The sequence below is a fragment of the Bos mutus genome, chromosome 7, assembly GCF_027580195.1.
Source record: "Bos mutus isolate GX-2022 chromosome 7, NWIPB_WYAK_1.1, whole genome shotgun sequence".
NCBI lineage: Eukaryota > Metazoa > Chordata > Mammalia > Artiodactyla > Bovidae > Bos > Bos mutus.
Window position 1 is genome coordinate 32007015 of NC_091623.1, and position 22926 is coordinate 32029940.

General features: G+C 39.7%; 1 non-coding gene across 1 annotated transcript; it reads right to left on the reverse strand.

The window, feature by feature from the left end:
- Window positions 1–22165: 22165 nt before the first annotated feature.
- Window positions 22166–22237, reverse strand: TRNAW-CCA (transfer RNA tryptophan (anticodon CCA)). The gene has a single exon. It is a non-coding gene; the product is annotated as a tRNA-Trp (tRNA).
- Window positions 22238–22926: the final 689 nt, after the last annotated feature.

The window sequence follows — 22926 nt, forward strand, 5'->3', positions numbered from 1 at the left end:
CACTATATTGTAAAATAATTAGCCTCCAATTAAAATAAATTAATTAATTTAAAAGGGGGGGGCATGTTCTAATGATTTTCTCTCCAGATTACCTTTCTAAAAAATTTAATGATTTGTGCTGCACCTACTTGCTGGGGAGCTGAGGGTATGTGTAGAAAAGTTTTTGACATGTTCATGGAGAAAGCAGAAAGTGGAACAGAATGTGAAAGAAAGAGTTAAAAGAAAGACCAAGAGAATGTGTAAATACATAGAAACTAAAATGAGTAAGCTTGCAGTGACCTTTCCCATAGGAACTCTGAATAGTTGATTACATGTACTCATCAAGTCAGAGAAAGGGAATCATAGATTCAGCTCCATGGGAAGATTCAATGTTCAAATTTATTTAAGTTTAGGTAGGTAAACTTTTAGGATGAAATATGAATGAATGAATCTAATAGAAAGACTAAATTTTCTGGGCACAACATTCTTTTATCTCAATTCATTGGATTACGAGTCCTGGGGTAAAACACAGTACAATCTGTTGATTTGTTTTTACTTTTTACTATGTAAGAGACTTCTGACATATAGGCAGTATAATATTAATAAAAAATATGGTTTGCAATTAAAATAGGCTTTGTTGGGACTATTTTACTCCATTAGATTTTTTTATACTCAACACATAAACTGATAGCTACTTTAAGTACACTAGTTTAAGTAGTACTATTGAATTATTCAAACAGCATTTATTTTAGGTGAAATAATGCAGATTGGGTCAGATTTGAAATCTAATTTATAGTTCTCATGTGAAGGAAACAACAGTGAGAAATGACAAATTTGCAACAACAAATATCTTAAGTAATTAAGATCAGTGCAGTAAATTAACAAATTCTGGAAAGTGCAGTTTCAGGAAACTATTGTTGTTGACTAGATACCCTGACATTAACATATTTGCAGGCAATGGTTCAGAGCACAGCCTCAAGAGCACGGTCTTCAGAAAGCCATACAGTCACTTTATGTGTGTTTCCTTATCCATAAGGTATAAACAATGATAGGATTTGCCTCAGGTGTATCTTGAGAGCGAAGTATTAATATATAATTCAGTTGCTGTAGGCATTTAAGCTGATGCATGACACATCCAAAATATTACTATAATGTCTAGTGATTCAACCATTGATAAGAAAGTGATGATGCTTTAGTATTTATTGATGGGATGATAGAAATCATGATCATGATCCCTTCTCATTGGAGAAGGAAATGGCAACCCACTCCAGTGTTCTTGCCTGGAGAATCCCAGGGGCAGGGGAGCTTGGTGGGCTGACGTCTATGGGGTCACACAGAGTCGGACACGACTAAAGTGATTTAGTAGATAGAAATCTACTCTAACCTTTTTTGTTTGTTTTTGCTTGTTTTGATTCATGACATAGGAAATAAGGGGTAAACAAATACACATTTAATACTTATAGCTAAACATCAGTCAAGTGTTTAAATATAGAGTTACTGGGGCATATGAAAGTCCTTGTGTATTTTTGAAAGAAAAGAGAAGAAATAATTAGTTCACAGGTGTGGAGCTAAAAATTGCTGCAAGGACAGAATATTACAGGAGAAACCATGATATACAAAAACATAGAAACTTGGGTTAATGAAATTTAAAGTGTTTATAGCAGTATGTTTTTAAATTTGTCATCACATAATGATATATAATAATAGTTTCTAAACTTTTGTACCTAGAATCAGAATATCGAGGTCAGAAGCAATGTTAAATATAATCAAATCCAATTCTACAATCAACATGTTAAAAAATTGAACCTACATGTACTAATGGGATACATATTTGGAAGCCTTTGTTAAATAAACATATGTCATTTAATCTTATATATAAAATTAAGCATTGACGTTGCAAAATAGCTTGATGCAATAAAATGATGTGAGTTCATTGCTAACTGAAATGATGGTGAAATACTTAGTCATCGGAATCTGAATCATATCTCAATGGTAATAAACAAATTTATCATTATCCTTTTTAAAAGATTTCATGATAAAAAAATGTACATCAAAACTACAGATATGAGAACATCATATTACCCCCCAAATAGTAATTAATCCTGCACCTACTTCATTGTACTTAGTTAGCCATTGAGGGATTTATGCTTCTAAAAGGACCTAGAAAACTGGTCCTGCAATTATAAGAAGGTCCTCAGTGTATCACTTTCTAACAATTAAAAAATGTTTCATTCTCTAATGGTAAGGTTTTAATTGGGCAATATTTATTAAGCAAATTAAGCAATATTGATGAATGCTAGGCTATCTGGCCCACTGAAGGATTCAGGAAAGTATTATTTGAAGACAGCTATCAAAGGAAATCTAAGATATATTGTTACCACATAATATATACATAATATATAGGAAACTATATGCAAAAACTGCTGTGAAACAAAATATTATTCTATTATAAAATGATATACAATATCAGAAAGGATTATTTTTGAAAGATCATAAAGGATCTCAGTGTATGAAATCATATTATGTGATAAAGATACATAAAATTTAATTTTTAACTCAAAACACCTATTAAAATAATGTACCTGGAGAAATAATTTTAACTGAATTATTTTAATTTTATTCAGTAGAGACATGCCATCATTTGTTTCTCTTCACTTTTCAGTACAAACATTTTGCTCCACATTACACTTTTGTTGTTGGTCAGGAAAAATAATAATAATTTTTCTGGGCTAAAATTTAAATTATTCTCAGTTCTTTGCAATGTGCTTTCATTAATATATTTATTATAAATATGTAATATCCCATGCAATTATATAACCTCATATGTAATAGGACAGAACATTATCTAACAGACTGTTTTTCCGTAAGGGGTAGCAATGATTCCATTGTAAATATTTTGTAAGATAATAAGGACCTTGCATAATTTCTTTCCCATTCTTTCAGATGCAGCCCAGTCTTCAAACGAAATGACACTGCCTAGGATCTGTTGTGAAAATGAATCCCATCAAACTATAAAAAAGCAATGAGAACATCTTTTCATAATAGGTAATACATAGACAACTTTCTCCCCCACACTGTTCTGGCTCATTTCCCACTTCCCAGGGGTATTTGGGTCAGTGGATCTGGGTGCCTGTCAAACAGCTCTTTGATGAAGACATCTGCCACCCTCTTCACTATTTCCTCCGATTTCCAAGTGTCCTAATAGAGATACTCATTTTCTGCTATGTTATGCAATGCCATCTCATTAATAGGAATATCTAGTTGATGTGTCTTGTAGTGATTCATTCAAAGATAGAGATTTAAATAGCAGCTATTTATATGTTAATTAATAAAGAGACATGCAGAGCCCTGTGATTAGACCCTGCACATAGCCTATTGAGCACCTTGCTGTTTTCAGCTTTCCTCACACATGAGAATGAAGAATGGCTCTCTCTAGCCCCCTTTTGGCATGGTTATGCAAATGAGCTGTCTCTATAACCTTATTAATAAGGGGCATCCTCATCATTAAGAGCAATTTTTAAGGGAAAATAGCAACTGCTGGAAAAATCATCATATTGATCTTAGTCTGTGAGGATTTTGACAGGCTTTACTAGAAGCTTGCTTTAACCATCAAGCCTCCCTTATAATTGGATGAAAGAAAAGGGAGAGATTGAATCATGTGAAATTAAGAGGATGGATCAAAAGGTGAAATATTTTTCCAAGTCGTCAGAGAAAACAGTTTGGTAGCTGAAAACATGAAGGCACCATCTAGACCAATTAAAGGCTGATTACAATTAATTTTTCTTCATAAAGATGGATTGGGGAGCTGCTATGGATAGGCTTTGTGCAGGCACAGTAAAAAGGAAGTATGGCTGGTGTAGAAATCTAATAGTCTGACAGTACTTTTAACATGAATTATCACTAGCATTGCATTTTCTGGGAATGGTTGTTTGACGATTCTATTTAAAACTGCCCCACAATTTCTTGGCTGAATTCAGCAACTACTTATTTAGCTCCGAACTTTATTTGTGAGTTGATCATTTCACTTGGGCTTGGCAAGGCTCTTCTGCTAGTCTTGGCTGGATTCATCCCTGCTTCTGTGTTCACTTAGCTTCTGCCTCTGAGTTGCTTCTGCTTCTAGGGCTTCATTCATTAGCTGAGATGAGAATGGTCACATGTCCCTCATCTAGGAGTCTAGTCCAGGCCTCTCCACAATGTGGAAATGTAGAAGGTCAGAGAACATCAGGAGAGGGTAAGCCTCAATAGGCAAGAGCTTTTCAAACATCTGTTTATATCAAGGACATTAACTTTTGTGCTATTTGCCAAGATAAACCATGTGGTTAGACTGAGATCCATGGTGAGAGAAGACGACCAGAGGACATGCGTACGCAATACACAAATGAATAGAGAACCGTATTTAAAGAGTATCTGCAAGTCTTCTCTGAGATCTGAATACTTCACTTTTCCTCACAGTGCAGAACACATTCATTTCCTACCAGGATCCCAGAAGTCTCATTGGATAATAGGACTCATTATCCAGGTATCTCATTGACTATCTCACTGGACAACCTCAGAATCCAAGACCTCAAAATCTGCAATCAGATTTAATGGGGATCCTTTGATACAGTTATTCTTGATTCAGAAACCTGTAAAATGTCAAATCATCTGTCCTCCTCACATCCAACACTTGATAGTGAGGTAGGAATGTGATGATCACCAAAGATTCTCCAATTCAACAGTTAGGGGGCGTCAAGAGGCACAGTCTGTTGATGTATAAGTTTTCTGAAGTCTTGACAGGAGCTTCTTGCCAGGGCCCTTGCACTGGGAGCAGGAAATATTCCTTCACAAGGTCTTGATTCTGCTCCTGGCCATCGACACCTCAGCTCATTATTTTCCATTTTTCTCTGGACTCTTGGGCTGTCCCACTCATTTTTTTTCTTCTATGTGAAAAATGATTTGTGCTTGCAGTGTAGTAGCTTCCTCAGCCTGCTATTGGCCCATAGAAAGACCCAGAAGTCTTTTGGTGAGCCATCTTATCCCATGTGTGTCTCATTTGGTGTGGTCATTTATTAATACAACTCTCTTAAAAATTTATGGAATTACTATGCATCAGATCATGGCCCATCCTATTTAACTGAAGAAACGACAGCAGTTCTTTTTGAGATAGGCCTCTCTTCACCTCAGCTATTTCATGCTTCTGTGGAAAACGTCATGAAGATCCTTAGAATCACTTTTGTCTGACTTAATGGCTCTCCTTGAAGGTGTTTTTGTGCTTTAGGAGACCTCTGAAGATGTCTACAGACATTCTTCGGGTATTACAGTTAGAGTGAGGGTGGTATTAGGTCATCTTGTGGGTGAAGGCCAGGGATGTTCTTAAGCATCTTTTAAGGCACAAGACACTCCCCACAATAAAGACTAATGTGGTCCCAAATGTCAATAGTACTCAGATCAAGAAGCCCTTGTGTTTAGCATCTACTAGGTACTGGCTAAAATAGTTTAGAAGTCTGAACAGAAGTTTATGGTTTTTATCTTTGCCTGAAATCTTCTCCTGGAGAAGGCAATGGCACCCCACTCCAGTACGCTTGCCTGGCAAATCCCATGGACGGAGGAGCCTGGTGCACTGCAGTCCATGGGGTTGCTAAGAGTTGGACACGACTGAGCGACTTCACTTTGACTTTTCACTTTCATGCATTGGAGAAGGAAATGGCAACCCACTCCAGTGTTCTTGCCTGGAGAATCCCGGGGACAGGGGAGCCTGGTGGGCTGCCATCTGTGGGGTCGCACAGAGTCGGACACGATTGAAGTGACTTAGCAGCAGTAGCAGAAATCTTCTCCTCAGACAGTATTTTCTTTGAAAAACATTTGTAAGGTAGGGAGAATGAATTGAAAGCTAGTTTTATTTCCTAATGCAGCCAAGTCCTGTCCCTCTGTATTCCCTTTAAATTTTGCTTGCACATTATAAGTTGTTCCCTGTTCAGCTTAAACTGTCATTATGTTTTATTCTATATGGTTAGGAATGTCTAACAGATGTCTTAAATATCCTTTCTAAGCAGACCCCAAAAAAGTTTTAGATACTTTTTTGAGATTCCAAAATATCACAAGTGACAGTTTTGCCAGCTGTTTGTTATAGATATACACAAGCCACCATTTTTCTAGCCTCCAATCACAATTTCCACACCAGTATTTGCAGCCTTTACTAACAGTTTTCTCACTGTTTTCCAGACTGCATGAATAATTTCCTTGTTGCTACTGCCTGCCACATGGTCCCGAAGCCAGTGTCACATGTGTTACACTCTTATTACAGTAGTGCATTTCTGATAACACTTTTTTGTATCAGTTAGCTTTTTTCTGCATAATAAACCACGTTAGCTTTTACTAGCAAAAGAATCCAAACATGTATTTAGCTCACAATTTTGTGGGCCATCCATTTGCAGCTAGGTGGTACTTCTGCTGGTATTAGGTATGTTCTCTCATATATTTGCAGTCAGATATTGGTCATTTGTAAAGCGCTGCTTTGTCAACTGATGTCAACTGGAAAAGCAGGGGCCTGACTGGAACATATATCTTTCAATATGTGTTAGGTGATCCCCGGTATAACAGCATGGAAGCATTTTTCAAGTCTCTGCTCCTTTGTCATGTTTGATATTGACCCATTAACCAAAAGACCAAAATAATCACATGACTAAAGCCAGATTCAGTTTAGGAAGGTCATTCAGTTCAGTTCAGTCGCTCAGTTGTGTCCGACTCTTTGCGACCCCATGAATCACTGCACGCCAGGCCTCCCTGTCCATCACCAACTCCAGGAGTTCACTCACTCACGTCCATCGAGTCGGTGATGCCATCCAGCCATCTCATCCTCTGTCGCCCCCTTCTCCTCCTGACCCCAGTCCCTCCCAGCATCAGAGTCTTTTCCAATGAGTCAACTCTTCTCATGAGGTGGCCAAAGTATTGGAGTTTCAGCTTCAGCATCAGTCCTTCCAATGAACACCCAGGACTGATATCCTTTAGGATGGACTGGGTGGATCTCCTTGCAGTCCAAGGGACTCTCAAGAGTCTTCTCTAACACCACAGTTCAAAAGCATCAATTCTTCAGTGCTCAGCTTTCTTCACAGTCCAACTCTCTCATCCATACATGACCACAGGGAAAACCATAGCCTTGACTAGATGGACCTTTGTTGGCAAAGTAATGTCTCTGCTTTTGAATATGCTATCTAGGTTGGTCATAACTTTCCTTCCAAGGAGTAAGCGTCTTTTAATTTCATGGCTGCAGTCACCATCTGCAGTTTGGATGCCCCAAAAAATAAAGTCTGACACTTTCCACTGTTTCCCCATCTATTTCCCATGACGTGATGGGACCAGATGCCTTGATCTTCGTTTTCTGAATGTTGAGCTTTAAGCCAACTTTTTCACTCTCCACTTTCACTTTCATCAAGAGGCTTTTTAGTTCCTCTTCACTTTCTGCCATAATGGTGGTGTCATCTGCATACCTCAAACTATTACACAGTTGCACTCATCTCACATGCTAGTAAAGTAATGCTCAAAATTCTCCAAGCCAGGCTTCAGCAATACGTGAACCTTGAACTTCCTGATGTTCAAGCTGGTTTTAGAAAAGGCAGAGGAACCAGAGATCAAATTGCCAACATCCTCTGGATCATGGAAAAAGCAAGAGAGTTCCAGAAAGACATCTATTTCTGCTTTATTGACTATGCCAAAGCTTTTGAATGTGCGGATCACAATAAACTGTGGAAAATTCTGAAAGAGATGGGAATACCAGACCACCTGACCTGCCTCTTGAGAAACCTATATGCAGGTCAGGAAGCAACAGTTAGAACTGGATGGAACAACAGACTGGTTCCAAATAGGAAAAGGAGTACGTCAAGGCTGTATATTGTCTCCCTGCTTATTTGACTTATATGCAGAGTACATCATGAGAAACCCACTGGACTGGAAGAAACACAAGCTGGAATCAAGATTGCCGGGAGAAATATCAGATAGGAAGGTCATGCAAGGTAATAATTACAGGGAAGCATAAATATTTCATAATCAACCAGAGGATATATTTGTAAACCACTTATCTGAGGTATATTTAACAAATAAAAAGTTATACCTATTGAATGTATACAACTCTATGAGTTTGCAGGCAAGTGTATACCATGAAACCATTACCACTATCAAGGCAATAAACATATCCATCACCTCCCAAAATTTACTCCCACTCACCTTTAGGCATCTGCCTACAATGTGGGAGACCCGGGTTCAATCCCTGGGTTGGGAAGATCCCCTGGAGAAGGAAATGGCAACCCACTCCAGTATTTTTGCCTGGAAAATCCCATGGACGGAGGAGCCTGGTAGGCTACAGTCCATGGGGTCGCAAAGAGTCAGACACGACTGAGCGACTTCACTTCAACCCTTTATTATTATTATTTGTGCGTGTGTAATTATGATATTTGACATAAGATCTACCCTGTTAAAAAATTTAAGTATACAATATAGTATTGTTAGTTATAAGCAGTATGTTGTAGAGTAGATATCAACTTACCTTGTATAATTGATATTTTGTGATGTTTGACTGTGATTTCCTGACTCTCCACTCTCTACAAACAGCTGAAATGTCCATCAATAGATGAATGGATAAAAAAAGTATGATATATATATAGATAGATAGATAGATAGATAGATTGATTGTTCAATAGATAGAATGTAATATTGTACATGCATGTATGCTGAATCACTTCAGTTGTGTAAAGTGACTGTGCAACCATATGGATGGTAGCCCACCAGGCTCCTCTGTCCTTGGGTTTCTCCAGGCAAGAATACTGGAGTGGGTTGCCATGCCCTCCTCCACGAGATCTTCCTGACCCAGAAATAGAACCTGCCTCTCTTATATCTCTTGCACTGGCGCTCTGGTTCTTTACTATTAGCACCATGTGGGAAGCCCAGAATGTAATATTCAGATCAGATCAGATCAGATCAGATCAGTCGCTCAGTCGTGTCCGACTCTTTGCGACCCCATGAATCGTAGCACGCCAGGCCTCCCTGTCCATCACCAACTCCTGGAGTTCACTCAGATGTAGTATTACTCAGTCTTAAAAACAAGAAGGAAATCTTGCCATTTGTGACAGCATGAATGGACCTGGAAAGCATTATGTTAAATGAAATAAGCTAGACACAGATATCATATACTATATGATCTCACTTATAGTCAAACTGATATAACCACATGATTCTGAGAGATTCTTTAATAGATCCTTATTAGCAATGAAAAAATTACTAGGCATGATATTAATTCTTTCAGTAGTAAAAACAATTCTTTGTAAATTTTGCATACAGTGTTTTTTATTCAGTAATCCTCATCACGGCTATGAAAACCATAGGGAAATGTAATTATGTTAATATGTATTATATATGACACCCCAGCACAGTTAAGCTATATTATGATACTGCAAAAGGAGAACTCCAGACCTGTGATCTCTAAATGTAATTTTGAAAGGAGATTGGGACTGGGATTTACTAGCTTATCCCCTGAATTCTGGCCCCAGTCCTAAAGTCATTACAGACTGTGGAAATAGCATCTGTGAAGTTTCCAAGAAAGAGAAACAAAGGGATGAAATCCTTGCTTCATTCAGAGAAGCACTAGGGAGGCTTCCCCACCTTGTTTGTTTTCTTATTGTGCTAGGAGAAAATTTTAGATTGGGATTCTCCTTGTTCTCTTTTAACTGTTAACACTTTAAGATCTACATGACAGGGATTGTCCTCAGTAAATAGCCAGTGTGTTTTTGCTTTTGTTTTGGTGTAACTTGATTTATTTACCTCTGTTTTGGCTGTGTTGGGTCTTGCTGCCGCAGGGCTTTCTCTAGTTGTGGTGAGCAGGGGGCTGCTCTCTAGTAACGGTGCACAGGCGTGTCACTGCCGTGGTTCCTCTTGTTTCACACATGGGCTCCACAGCACTGGCTTGAAAGCTGTGCTGTGTGGACTTAGCTGCTCTTTGGCATGAGGGATCTTCCTGGATCAAGGATTGAACCCAGGTCTCCTGCACTGGCAGGCAGATTCTTTGCCAGTGAGCCACCAGGAAAGCCTGCCAGTGTGTTTTTGGAGAGTTTTTTATTCTACTGATGGTGAGAAGAGTCAAAGAGGCTTATTTGGCAATTGGACTGGTTGTCAAAAGGAGAACAGAAGTAGAGTATTAACTTCCCATTGTACCCTAGCATGTGAACAACTCTATCATCAACAAAAAAAAAAAAACTTTAGACTCCATTCAAATATGAAACCTAATATCCAGCACAATAAGAATATTCAAAGTCTTAATTTCTGCTTCCTAGTAAAACAAAGCAAACCCAACAAAGCATAAATTTTAAAAAGAAGCCATTTTAACCACTACATCAATCCCAGGTTTGGGGGATTTAATGTGGAGAAAGAGAAGGAGAAAGGGAGGAAGGGCAGCAGGGAGAAAAAGGAAAAGAGAAAGAGGTAACCCTCCAATCAAAACTCCTGATGAAGGAAGGATGAACATAAAAATTTCTTTTGCAAATTGTAGTTCTTCTGGCTACAGCAATATCTTGAAATTTACATCATCTTAAATCAGTTGTTTAGCTTTGTGGCACAAAATATTAGCTGTGAAGAAATTAGCTTTCTGTATTTTGTTTTGTTTTATTATAGTCATGACCATTAGAAAACTTTCATTTCTTTGAAGCTTTTGACTACTTTATGAAATTAAAAAAGACATGTGGAACAAAATCATGTGTTGATAATGTTTGCTCCTTTTTTGAGTAGAATATTTAAAAGCTTAAACTGCATAGACTTACATAATACTTGGTGAGGGAAAAATAGACTAATATGTTAAATTCTTAAATAAGTTTAATATCTATAACCATTACCTTAAATACAGATAAACGTCAAAACTCCCTTAACCTTTTTTTCTTGTAATTGAAAAAAAAAAAAAAAGAAAATCCTGCATCGTTTTAAAAACTAGGCTATTTTTCTACATTTCTTTGGTACAGTTGGAGTATTTTTTTTTTTAAGGAAGATAATTGCTTTACAATATCGTGGACTTTCCTGGTGGTTCAGACGGTAAAGTGTCTGCCTGTAACGCGGGAGACATGCTGCTGCTAAGTACTTCAGTTGTGTCCGACTCTGTGTGACCCCATAGACGGCAGCCCACCAGGCTCCCCCGTCCCTGGGATTCTCCAGGCAAGAACACTGGAGTGGGTTGCCATTTCCTTCTCCAATGCATGAAAGTGAAAAAGTGAAAGTGAAGTCACTCAGTTGTGTCCGATTCTTAGCGACCCCATGGACTGCAGCCCACCAGGCTCCTCTGTCCATGGGATTTTCCAGGCAAGAGTGCTGGAGTGGGGTGCCATTGCCTTCTCCAACAAATAGGTCCATCCGTACCATTTTTCGAGGTTCCATATATATGTATATACGTTAATATATGAAATTTGTGTTTCTCTTTCTGACTTACTTCACTCTGTGTAACAGGCTCTAGGTTCAAACACCTCACTAGATCTGACTCAAATGCATTCCTTTTTATGGCTGAGTAATATTCCATTGTATAGTTCTTACTTTATTGATAAAAATATAAATTTTATAACTTAACTTATACTGATGCCTTTAGATGAAATACCAATTAAGAATTAATGGATGAATCTTTGACATAGTAGACTTAATCTTCAGTAATGCAACAAATAGGCACTGAGTGCACAGTGACAGCACAGTTGCTGAGTGATCACATAATTAAATAAGCAAAGATGCAAATAAAATAAATACCATTCTAAATATATTGGCTAGCCTACAGTTAATTGGGATATGAATTGCTATAAGTACATCAGTTTGCCTATATCTTTAAGAAGCAAATCTACTAGATGGCAACTAAACCCAAAAGGTCAGGTCAGAGTTTTTTAAATGAGTTAAGACCATGTAATACATCATGGTATTACCAAGGTGATTACTTAGACAACTTTCAATCTGATCTTTAAATCATAAAATGCTCATTTGTAAAATAACAATAATATTTAAAGGTAAATAGTAATCCTTAAAAAACAAGCATGATGCTATTGTATTCAATGTAGTTTAAAATATGCTTAAATATCATCTTTTTATGTTCTAGTCTGTTTCACAAACAGTTGTTGCAAGTTTCTATTTCACTTTGAGTAAATTACTTCATTACTTTCATTACTTCAGTAAAATACTCCTTTCACTTAAGAATATTTGTCTTTAAATTTTATACATTTTTCATTTTGCTTTTTTCATTTTAAAAATTAGCTTTAACTGTGTCACCCATTTACCCACTCACTATTCACTCTGCCGCATATGCTTTCCACAGCGCTTTGGACCTTCCAGTTCAGTTCAGTTCAGTTCAGATCAGTCGCTCAGTCGTGTCCGACTCTTTGCGACCCCATGAATCGCAGCACACCAGGCCTCCCTGTCCATCACCAACTCCCGGAGTTCACCCAGACTCACGTCCATCGAGTCAGCGATGCCATCCAGCCATCTCATCCTCTGTTGTCCCCTTCTCCTCCTGCCCCCAATCCCTCCCAGCATCAGAGTCTTTTCCAATGAGTCAGCTCTTCGCATGAGGTGGCCAAAGTACTGGAGTTTCAGCTTCAGCATCATTCCTTCCAAAGAAACCCCAGGGCTGATCTCCTTCAGAATGGACTGGTTGGATCTCCTTTCAGTCCAAGGGACTCTCAAGAGTCTTCTCCAACACCACAGTTCAAAAGCATCAATTCTTCGGCACTCAGCCTTCTTCACAGTCCAACTCTCACATCCATACATGACCACAGAAAAAACCATAGCCTTGACTAGACGGACCTTTGTTGGCAAAGTAATGTCTCTGCTTTTGAATATGCTATCTAGGTTGGTCATAACTTTCCTTCCAAGGAATAAGCGTCTTTTAATTTCATTTTATTTATGTTGCTGAGAATCTGTATGTAATTATTTTGCATAATAATACTGGCTCAACTAACACTCCTCAATTAGTTTTGAGTGTTAAATCTCTCTTTTCTCAGCATTTATCCTCACCCAGATTAAATATGGTTTTCACTTATTGCTTTGTATATCATTATAATGCATCATAGCATTCCTTCAGATTAGAATAATAGCTTTCTTGTACTCAAACTGTGGCCCCTGAACTGAGGTAAACCATGACTAATACAATAGTTTAGAGGAATTTAACATTCTCTAGGAATATATATGGGGATATTATCATATTTAATTATAATATACTATGAAAATGAAAGTGAAAGTCACTCAGTCATATCTGACTCTTTGCAACCCCATGGACTAGTCCATGGAATTCTACAGGCCAGGATACTAGAGTGGGTAGCCTTTCTCTTCTCCAGGGGTCTTCCCAACCCAGGGATCAAACCCAGGTCTCCCACATTGCAGGCAGATTCTTTACCAGCTGAGCCACAAGGGAAGCCCAAGAATACTGGCATGGGTAGCCTATCCCTTCTCCAGGGGATCTTCTGGATTCAGGAATCTAACTGGGGTCTCCTGCATTACAGGCGGATTCTTTACCAAGGGAGCTATCAGGGAAGCCTCATATTGTACTATATCATTTATAAAACTCCTACATTTTTTCTTGAGTCTTTGAAACTTACTACCTATTATTTCAGAGAAGGCAATGGCACCCCGCTCCAATACTCTTGCCTGGAAAATCCCATGGATAGAGGAGCCTGATGGGTTACAGTCCATGGGGTCGCTAAGAGTTGGACACGACTGAGTTACTTCACTGTCACTTTTCACTTACATGCATTGGATAAAGAAATGGCAACCCACTCCAGTGTTCTTGCCTGGAGAATCCCAGGAACAGGGGAGCCTGGTGGGCTGTTGTTTATGGGGTTGCACAGAGTCAGACATGACTGAAGCAACCTATTATTTACTAGTTCATGAAAGCAAATAACAAACGCAGAATTTCGTACAAAGAACCAAAAGCATAAATAACTCAGAAGAAGCCAATTGGTGCTTATATTTATAATCTTTATGAAGCATGAATATAGCTTAGTCTTATTTACCAACAGCCAGGGCAATTCCTGTGGGCATGTTGGTAGTTAATTGATTAGATTTGCATGGCATTGCACATAGATCTCGTTAACTTCCAGAACATTTCACCTTAACTCATCAGACCTAAACTAGGTGCCTCATAATCATGAACTTAACTGTTTGTCCATTTCTCAAATGCCAGGAAACAGCATCAGAGTGGAACTGGAGAACAAGAAGACAAAGCAGCAATGCAAATCCATCACCAAACATGGGTTACTTTGAGTCCCTCAAGACAAGTATTTAACAAGCTTGCTGTAGAACCCCAGTTACGTGTATGTACTGTTATATTTTTAAAGGCATTTCATTGAAAGGGAAGTGAATAATGAGCAGCTGATGCACTGACCTCTTGCTAGAATTAGTAAGTGGAGGTCACCACATCCAAGGAAGCACTGGTCATAACTTGTCATCTTATAAGCACGTTTATGTCAGCTCTAGAGTCTTTGTACTTTTTTTAAATGGAAATTTAAATCTTTCCCAATGGTAGAATGCCTCCGATAATGAGAATGGAAATGCAAACAGACTTTTATCTCTGTCAAATGCTAAAGGCCCAGGATTGCATTATCGGGTGCTAACGGTGGCACAAATGATCACTGGGCGTTTTTCAATATCAGCTCAGCAAAATCTCTTTAAAGCTGCCGTATTTACAGTATGTGTGTATTCATTTGTGTATCTATTGGAGATAGTGTTTTCTTCTAGACCTAAGACAGACAGTTTGACCTCATTATGAGCGATTTGGGTCGGGAAGCAACCTTAGATGTTTAGTTCAGTAAATTTTACCTTGACAGGAAATTTCTGGTCTCAGCTCAATTCCTAGGGAGCACAGAAGAGAGGAACTGTATCGTTACAAGCTTCTTTCAAGTCTGTCTTCATAATGTATCAAGTGCTCAGTGCTTCTCAACTCCAGATTCTAAGAGTCAAGAAGATGATAATTATGGTAGCCATTCCTGAGAAATTATATCAGAAAGAACATCACAGGGAGCCACATCGATAATTTTAAAAAATGGGCTGCAAACTATATGGCCACCATTTGGAACACCAACACCCAACATAGACCCCACGTTATCCTGAAGGTTTTAGAGAACAACAAGGTCGGGACCACAGATTAAGTTGTTGGCATTGCTAAAGTCAACAGAATCTAGAAAGGACAAAGCCTTGCAGTGCAGGAACCCAGGTAGTAAACTCCCTAGGTGCCAGGACAGCAGTCTTACATTGTTTTTTACAGTATACCTATATTGACACCCCTGCCAATGCTTTTAAAACCGTGTCGTCTTAACTGTATGTTTGGCTTACTGTCAGAAGAGAAATTTAATAGAGTGAGTTTTTATTTTTAAAAAAATCATTATTTTTATGTATCTATGGTCACATTAAAAAGCTCTTGTACAAAATGAGTAACTACTCTATTATCAAATAAAAGTGGCCAGTCATTCCATTTAACATATGATAAGAATACCTATCAAATGTGGAAAAAAAATTAGTTGCTCAGTCATGTCCGACTCTTTGCGACCCCATGGACTGAAGCCCACCAGACTCTTCTGTCCATTGAATTCTCCAGGCAAGAATACAAGAGTGGGTAGCTATTCCCTTTCTCAGGGTACCTTCCCGACCCAGACACCGAACCCGGATCTCCTGCATTGCAGGCGGATTCTGAGCCGGCAGGAAAACATAAGGCCTCTTCATAAACTGGGCTCTTCCTTCCCCACACCGCCGTCACTCACACTGGTCACCACCCCCATCACGGTCCAGTCACAGCAAACCTGTTTCTGTTTCCTGAACATTTATGATTATTTCTTACATGATTGCATGTCTTCATTTTTTCATGTATTCAGAACATATTGATTTATTAGAGTAAGGAGAAGCACAGGTGCTGGGGTTGTAAAAGTGGTAAAGTCAGAAATGGATTCACCCTCATGGAGGTTAAAGCCTAGTTGAAATGTTTTCATAATTTTGTACACATTTTTTTTTTCCTTCTTCCTGGAGTATCTTCCACTCTTCTTTAATGCTTGAAAAATTCATATTCATATTTTGAGATTTAGGTCAAAAATACCTCTTCTTGAAATCTTTCTGCATTATTTTTCACTCAGAAAAATAATTTTGTCTTAGATATTGATATTAATTATTATATGTTCTTCCGCTGAAGTTTTTATCCCATTGTAGAGAAAATATTTGTTTATGGACAGTCTCTATCTGCACCTGACCACAGCCTCTCAAAGACAGAATTGTGGCTAATTTATGATCTACTTCGTATTTAATTGATGTTAAGGAGGTTGGTGGTTTTACTGGGATGAATAAGTGAATGAAAAAAAACGATGAATTGGTAATGAGGAAGCTTCTTTAATTTTGTTTTTGAGCAAATACCAGTCATTTATTCTGAACTTGAATATACCAGTAGGTGACTATTTCATGACCTTGATATGGGCCGCATATTTCTGTATAATTAAAGCAGTAGGAAAAATCACAGGAAAAAAATAGATTTGATCAAATCACAACTATCATAATTATAGTTGTCATTAGTTACCTATTACAGGGAAATAAATTACCACAGACTTTGCAGCTTAATGCAATGTACATTTGCTGTCTGGTTTCGTGGTTGAGGAGTCCAGGCATAAAACATTCTCCCCTCACTCTGACTCTCACAAGGCTGCCATCAAGGTGTCATATTGCTGTGTTCTGGAGCTGATGTAGTTGCTGGCAAAATTCAATTCCATTTGGTTGTAGGATGTAAATCCCCATTTTCTTGCAGACTGTCAACCAGGAAACAATCTCAGCTCCCAGATGCCACCAGCAATTCCTTCACACACGACCCTCTTAAAGGCCCTCTTGCAACATGGTGCAAGAGGATTGAACATGGTGACTTACTTTTTCAATGCCATGGGGAATTTCACTTCCATCTGCTAAGACAGTCTTACATAATGCAGTGTAATCCCATCACCTTCCTCATATTCTATTAGGAGGGGATTGTTTAAGGACATGACTTATTGAAGGTCACCTTGAGGTGTCTCCACCACAAAAAAATTTTTAAAAAGAAAATGTAGAAGTAAAAAGCACCACGTGCAAGTGTGCTCAGTAACTCAGTCGTGTCCGACTCTTTGTGACCCCATGGACTCTAGCCCTCCAGGCTCCTCTGTCCATGGGATTCTCCAGGCAAGAATACTGGAGTGAGTTGCCATTTCCTCCTCCAGGAAAAAGCACCTCAAATACAAATAGAAAACAAGTAATCATTGAAGAAGATAACCAGTATGACAAATATTCAAAATGTTTAACTTGACCTCTTTATCAATAATTAAAGAAATGTCAACCAAATCAATTATTCTATCTTCCATTGTTTAGTCCCATGAGCCAGCAGGGAAGCATTGTATCTTCTGGTTGGATCCGGTTTCTTTCATTTTAATTCTAGTATAGCAAACAATGCTACTGAAATAACAAGGTGAGCTCTTTCATATTCTTCACTAGAAGTACCTTCTTTATTGAAGCTGCATCTCTTTTGTCTCCTGCATTGGCAGGTGGGTTCTTTACCACTAGTACCACCTGGGAAACACGCTTTCTGAGCGAAAGTCACTCAGTCATGCCTGACTCTTTGCGACCCCATGGATGCAAGCCAGAGGTTAAAAAATATCAACATCGTTTCCTGTCTCCGCCCTTGCCCTGTCAGAGCCATCACTGCTATATAGCCATAAGCAGGACGAGCAGCTGGAGATTCTGCAGGTTTGTCAACTGTTTAGAGTCTATTAAGCTGCTGAAAAATCTTCAAGGTTTATATAACTGATAAATATCAAAAAAGGAGCTTTCGGTCTCTAAGAAATGGAAGGTTAACATTTTTCCTGAAATTGGAAGTGTAACTTTATCTGGGCCCTACCTTTGACAGCCACGATGGCCCAGAGGAGGAAATATTGTAGTTCAAGGCCTGTAGGCACATCCCTGGCACACTGAAGTCACCATGGGTTAGGACCCCCGTGGCTGTGCTTCCGAGTAAGAGAGAATCAGAAATAGACCAGCTCTAGCAGGAACTGCCGGACAGTTCAGACCACTCAGTGTCCTCACCCCAACAATCAAGTCTCGAGGATCCCGTTTGCTATGTGTTTCTAAAACCCTGCCGTTTTTCTTTCTCGCTGCCAAACGGTCATCACTCAGTTCTGGATTACTGCAGCTGCCGTGTGCTGGCCTCATTTCCAATTTTGCTCACTTTCAGAATGCCAGCAATATGACCTTTATGAAGGGGAAAATCGTGTCTTTTAACCTTCAGTTGTCCTAAAGCACACAATCTGAAGTCCTTCGTGTGCCTGTGCCAATCTATTCCTTTACATAATTTTTCAATTCACCTTTCTCTATTCTCCCTTTCTTCATCGTCTTTCTTATCTCCTAAATTCTGGAACGATTTGCTGTTCTTGGAATGGAAAATGCTTTTGTGCCACTAGAGCTTTAGACGTATCTGCCATTCCTACGACATCATCAATATTCTTCATTCTTTATCTGGTTATCTCTTGATATTCCTTATGATCTAGCTTGGCCATGCCTTTCTCCTGACTTCCAAAAGGTCTCTCCTACCCATCCACAAATATATCAGACTGTGTGTGCCCATCACAGTTGCCTAGAGGTATTATGAATGCCAGCTGTTTTTTGTTTATTTTTTGTTTTTCACTGTGTCCTGAGAGCTCTGTGTGGGACAATACTGTTTTCCATGACTTTGATTCTCCAATCCAGGGTTTACCAGTTTACATGTTTTTAATAAATACATGGTAAATTCAAAAAGAAAGACCAAAATATTCAGATGCCATCCCTGAAGTCTTAGCAGTCAGAAGATCACCCTGTAATTGTTCACAGAATTCTAGACCTCAGAGGACAGAGTTGATGCCTCTTCCTGAGCGGCTCTCTGGATACTTCGTTTGACAGATTCAAAGTGGGCACTGATACTTCTTGAGTGGGCTGAGCTGCAGAGCTGGGAGGGACAAGGAAGACCCGGGGCATGTGTCAGCTAAGACGTAAGAGCTCGGTCTGTCACAGATGGCCTGGGAAGACACACACCTATGGGCTTTTGTGTTTAGTTTTTGCCATCCATTAAATGATTGTCCTGTCTTTATGGCTGTCTCCCCAGGGGAAGCCCATAAGGGTTCATGCATTCTTTTTTTTTTGCAAAGCATGGATTTCTATTCCTTGAATAAAGACACTCTATAAATACAAAGCATGTTTGTCGTTAGTCCAGATGCCCTACCCAAGTGCAACCTATTTGCTTCTGTGCTACCAAACAGCTGCCAGCACCCACCAAGAGCATCTGGTTCCATTTCATGTTGGCAAGGGCCCCATTAGCAGTAAAACAGCTAATGCCTTTTAGATGGCCTCGTGATTATAGCTTTTATTGGTACCCCAGGTAATTGAGTTAATAAATTTAATTGCCAAAGCTGACGCATCCTCCGCCTGCCTCTACTCCCCCGACTTCTTCCCCACCAGTTCCTCTTCATCTCCTCTCAAAAAAAAAAAAAAAAAATTAAAAAGGCAGAGAAACCATTAATAAGAATATGCATCTACCAGGACAGGTGACCTCACAAAACACTTCTGAATGACTTGGAAATGTCACTGAGCCCACCCCAGTTTGTTTATAGCGGCATGTGGTGCCATGACTCACAGTTACTACCCTTTTCCTTTCAAGGTAATTTATAGAACCGTCCACACTACACAGAGCAATACCCAGAGTATGGAGTGTGTATCGCCACAAAGATTTCCAAGGAAATATTTATAGTTGCAGAGGAGAATATGGGCACAGATTTCTGGATTCCTCAGCTAATAATTCATATCCCACACTGTAAATCATGTTGAAATATTGCTCAATACACAATAACACCACAATGGAGAGGAGACAATTGAAAACTGAACTTTCTCTTGGGAGGCATTTTTAAGATCTTGCTGAAAGAATAACAGATCCTGAATTGCAATATGTATTTCTCTCAGGAAGACAGTCTCCTGGATGGCTCGCATTTGTTTCTCTGTTTGTTGCTCTTGGAAACTCAACAGTGTCAATCACTGACGAATGCCATCTATACAGAGTGCCACTGTCCTTCCAAGTCAAATCATTCGCCCCCTTCTCAAACAAAAACACTCCTTTCCTCTCTGCCTAATTAAAAGAGGTTGGCGGAGATACCAGTAATTCAAATGTTCAGCAAGACTCTATAATCGCTGCCCCCAACATCTATTATCATGATTGCTTTTATGCCTGACTCCAGCTCAGTGACCCCTTATATCCTTCTTATGATCGCTGGGCTCCTGGCTCCTATCTCATTGATCTGTGTAGTTTTACTCTAAGTACCCCAAATACTAACTCAAATCAGAGTTGAAAATGACATCCAAGAGGGTGCCAGTTAATAACTAGTTATTTCCATATATGAAGCACTTCACAAATATTATTTTTAATCATCATGTTTTGTAGGGCAGTGTTTGTCAACCGGAGGTAATTTCTAATGCTGGCTCCACTGGGCAAAGTCTGGAGAGATTTCTGATTGTCACAACTAGAGACATACTACTGGCATCTAGTGGGGAGAGGGGCTAAGGATGCGGCCACATACCCTGCAGTGCACAGGACCGCTCGCACCACAGAGAAGTGCATGAGTGCCAAGGCTAAGTAATCCTGCTCTAAGGCAGCATTCCCATCATGGGGAAGAGGAAGCAGAAGCTCAGAAAGGTGGAAAAGCTTGCTTAGCATCCCTCAGACTGTAAACAGTGGAACATGAATTCAAATCTAGGTTTATCTAATTCCAGGGTTCACTCTCCTTCTTTCTGTAGAACAATCTAGCCTCTAGGAGGATCTAGGAACCTGGACATTACAGGAAGTGTTCAGGCTTTAACTGCCAAGTCCCCAGAACACATGATATAAAAAAGACTTTTGTTCTAAAGGCCACCCACTAAAAAGCTGCATTGCTGTGATCATTGTGGAATTCTGCCACAATCTGCAGTGCAGGTGGGGTGTGTGAGTCTTCTGGCTATGAAACTCCACGCAGGGTTGGCCTGGTCAACAACAGTCATAGCAGATGGATCAAACACGACTGTGTGCAAAGCAATTTATGCTTTGAAAATGGCAAACATTTATAAAAAAAAAAAAAAAAAAAAAAAGGTCAGTTACTGCTGAGAAAGTGATGCCCAAAACTAAAATCTGAAAGAGAAGAGGTGCCAAGACATAGCAAGAGCCAGACAAGGACACACAGTTTCCACAAAGCTTCCTACATGTTTCTTGCAGGGAATCCTGAGGATAAGTGATTTTTATTCTCAGTATCAAGGGCTTGGAGATAAATTTGTATGTATTTTTTCTTATTTCTTAATTTTTGGCATTCTTGGGGAAAAGTGTGCATTGCAAAAATCTAATATTGAATGTGAAAATTAAATTACCTCTGTTTAAATTCAAATATTTGTTATATAAAGTGTGTTACCTTTTCACTTTTCAAGTTATCTCCAATTTTTTGTTTTGTTTTGGCCACATTGCTTGGCTTATGGGATTTTTAGTTCCCCAACCAGGGATTGAACCAAAGGCCCTTGCAGCGAGTGTAACAAGTCCTGACCACTGAACTGCCAGGCAAGTCCCCTAAATCCAGGTGATTTTGTTGCTGCCGCTAAGTTGCTTCAGTCGTGTCCGACTCTGTGTGACCCCATAGACGGAAGCCCACCAGGCTCCCCTGTCCCTGGGATTCTCCAAGCAAGAACACTGGAGTGGGTTGCCATTTCCTTCTCCAATGCATGAAAGTGAAAAGTGAAAGTGAAGTCGCTCAGTCGTGTCCGACTCTTCATGACCCCATGGACTGCAGCCCACCAGTCTCCTCCATCCATGGGATTTTCCAGGCAAGAGTACTGGAGTGGGTTGCCATTGCCTTCTCCAAATACTTCATATTTTCTTCAACTGATTACATAATACATTTATATAAAACAGCAAAGGTTTTCTAAGATCCTTATGCTTTTCGTTCTCTCAAAACTTGCATTCTAGAATCATTTAGCATACCTAAAGTTCATTTTTGTCTTGCATTGCTCTCCTTTAGAGTTAAGATAGGTGAAAAAGTGAAAGTGAAAGTGAAGTCACTCCGTCGTGTCCGACTCTTTGTGACCCCATGGACTGTAGCCTACCAGGCTCCTCCATCCATGGGATTTTCCAGGCAAGAGTACTGGAGTGGGTTTCCATTTCCTTCTCCAGGGGATCTTCCCCAGTCAGGGATCGAACCCAAGTCTCCTACATTGGAGGCAGACGCTTTACCATCTGAGCCACCAGGGAAGTTAAGATAGGTAAGCTGTTAATTCCCATGGCTTGGGAAGACGGGAGGTGGACTGAGTGGAAAACAAGACAAAAGTCAATCCAGAGAGAGACCCAGGTTAGGAATTAAAGTGAGAGAGAGAAAGCAACGCACACTGCCATCGAAGATCAGGAATACGCCACAGGTGAGGTGAGGTGAAGGCAAAAGAGGACCAGAAAGCCCATCAGATGGGGACGTGGACCCTGAGGTGGAGACTGGGAATGAAACTCTACAAAGGGGGTCGAGCCCTCTCACAGGTGGAGAAACATCCAGAAGGGGAGCAGGTACGGGCTAGTGGCCGCCAGGCCTGGGGGAATCCTAGACGCTGCGGCTGGGAGAACAACAGTTGAGATACCCTTGTTCTAAACAGGAAAACAGCCCAATGCTGCTCCACCCTGAGCTAGGAATGAGTGTCAGCGGGGAGCTTGCAGTCAGATCGCCTTCATTCCAGTCCAGTGTCTGAGACAGAGGAGGAAAGATTTTCTCAAAGCTCAAGGCTTCTAAGCCGCCCTCTCAGAGGCCTGTGATGCCTCCTTACTCTTCATCACTACAGAATATACTGCAGTCCGGCCTTCATTTTCCTAATGGTATGCGTGCGACTGACTTGCAGCTGAGGCTCTTTTAACTAACTATAGCTATCGACCTCTTGGTTTCCACAGATTACGCTTGT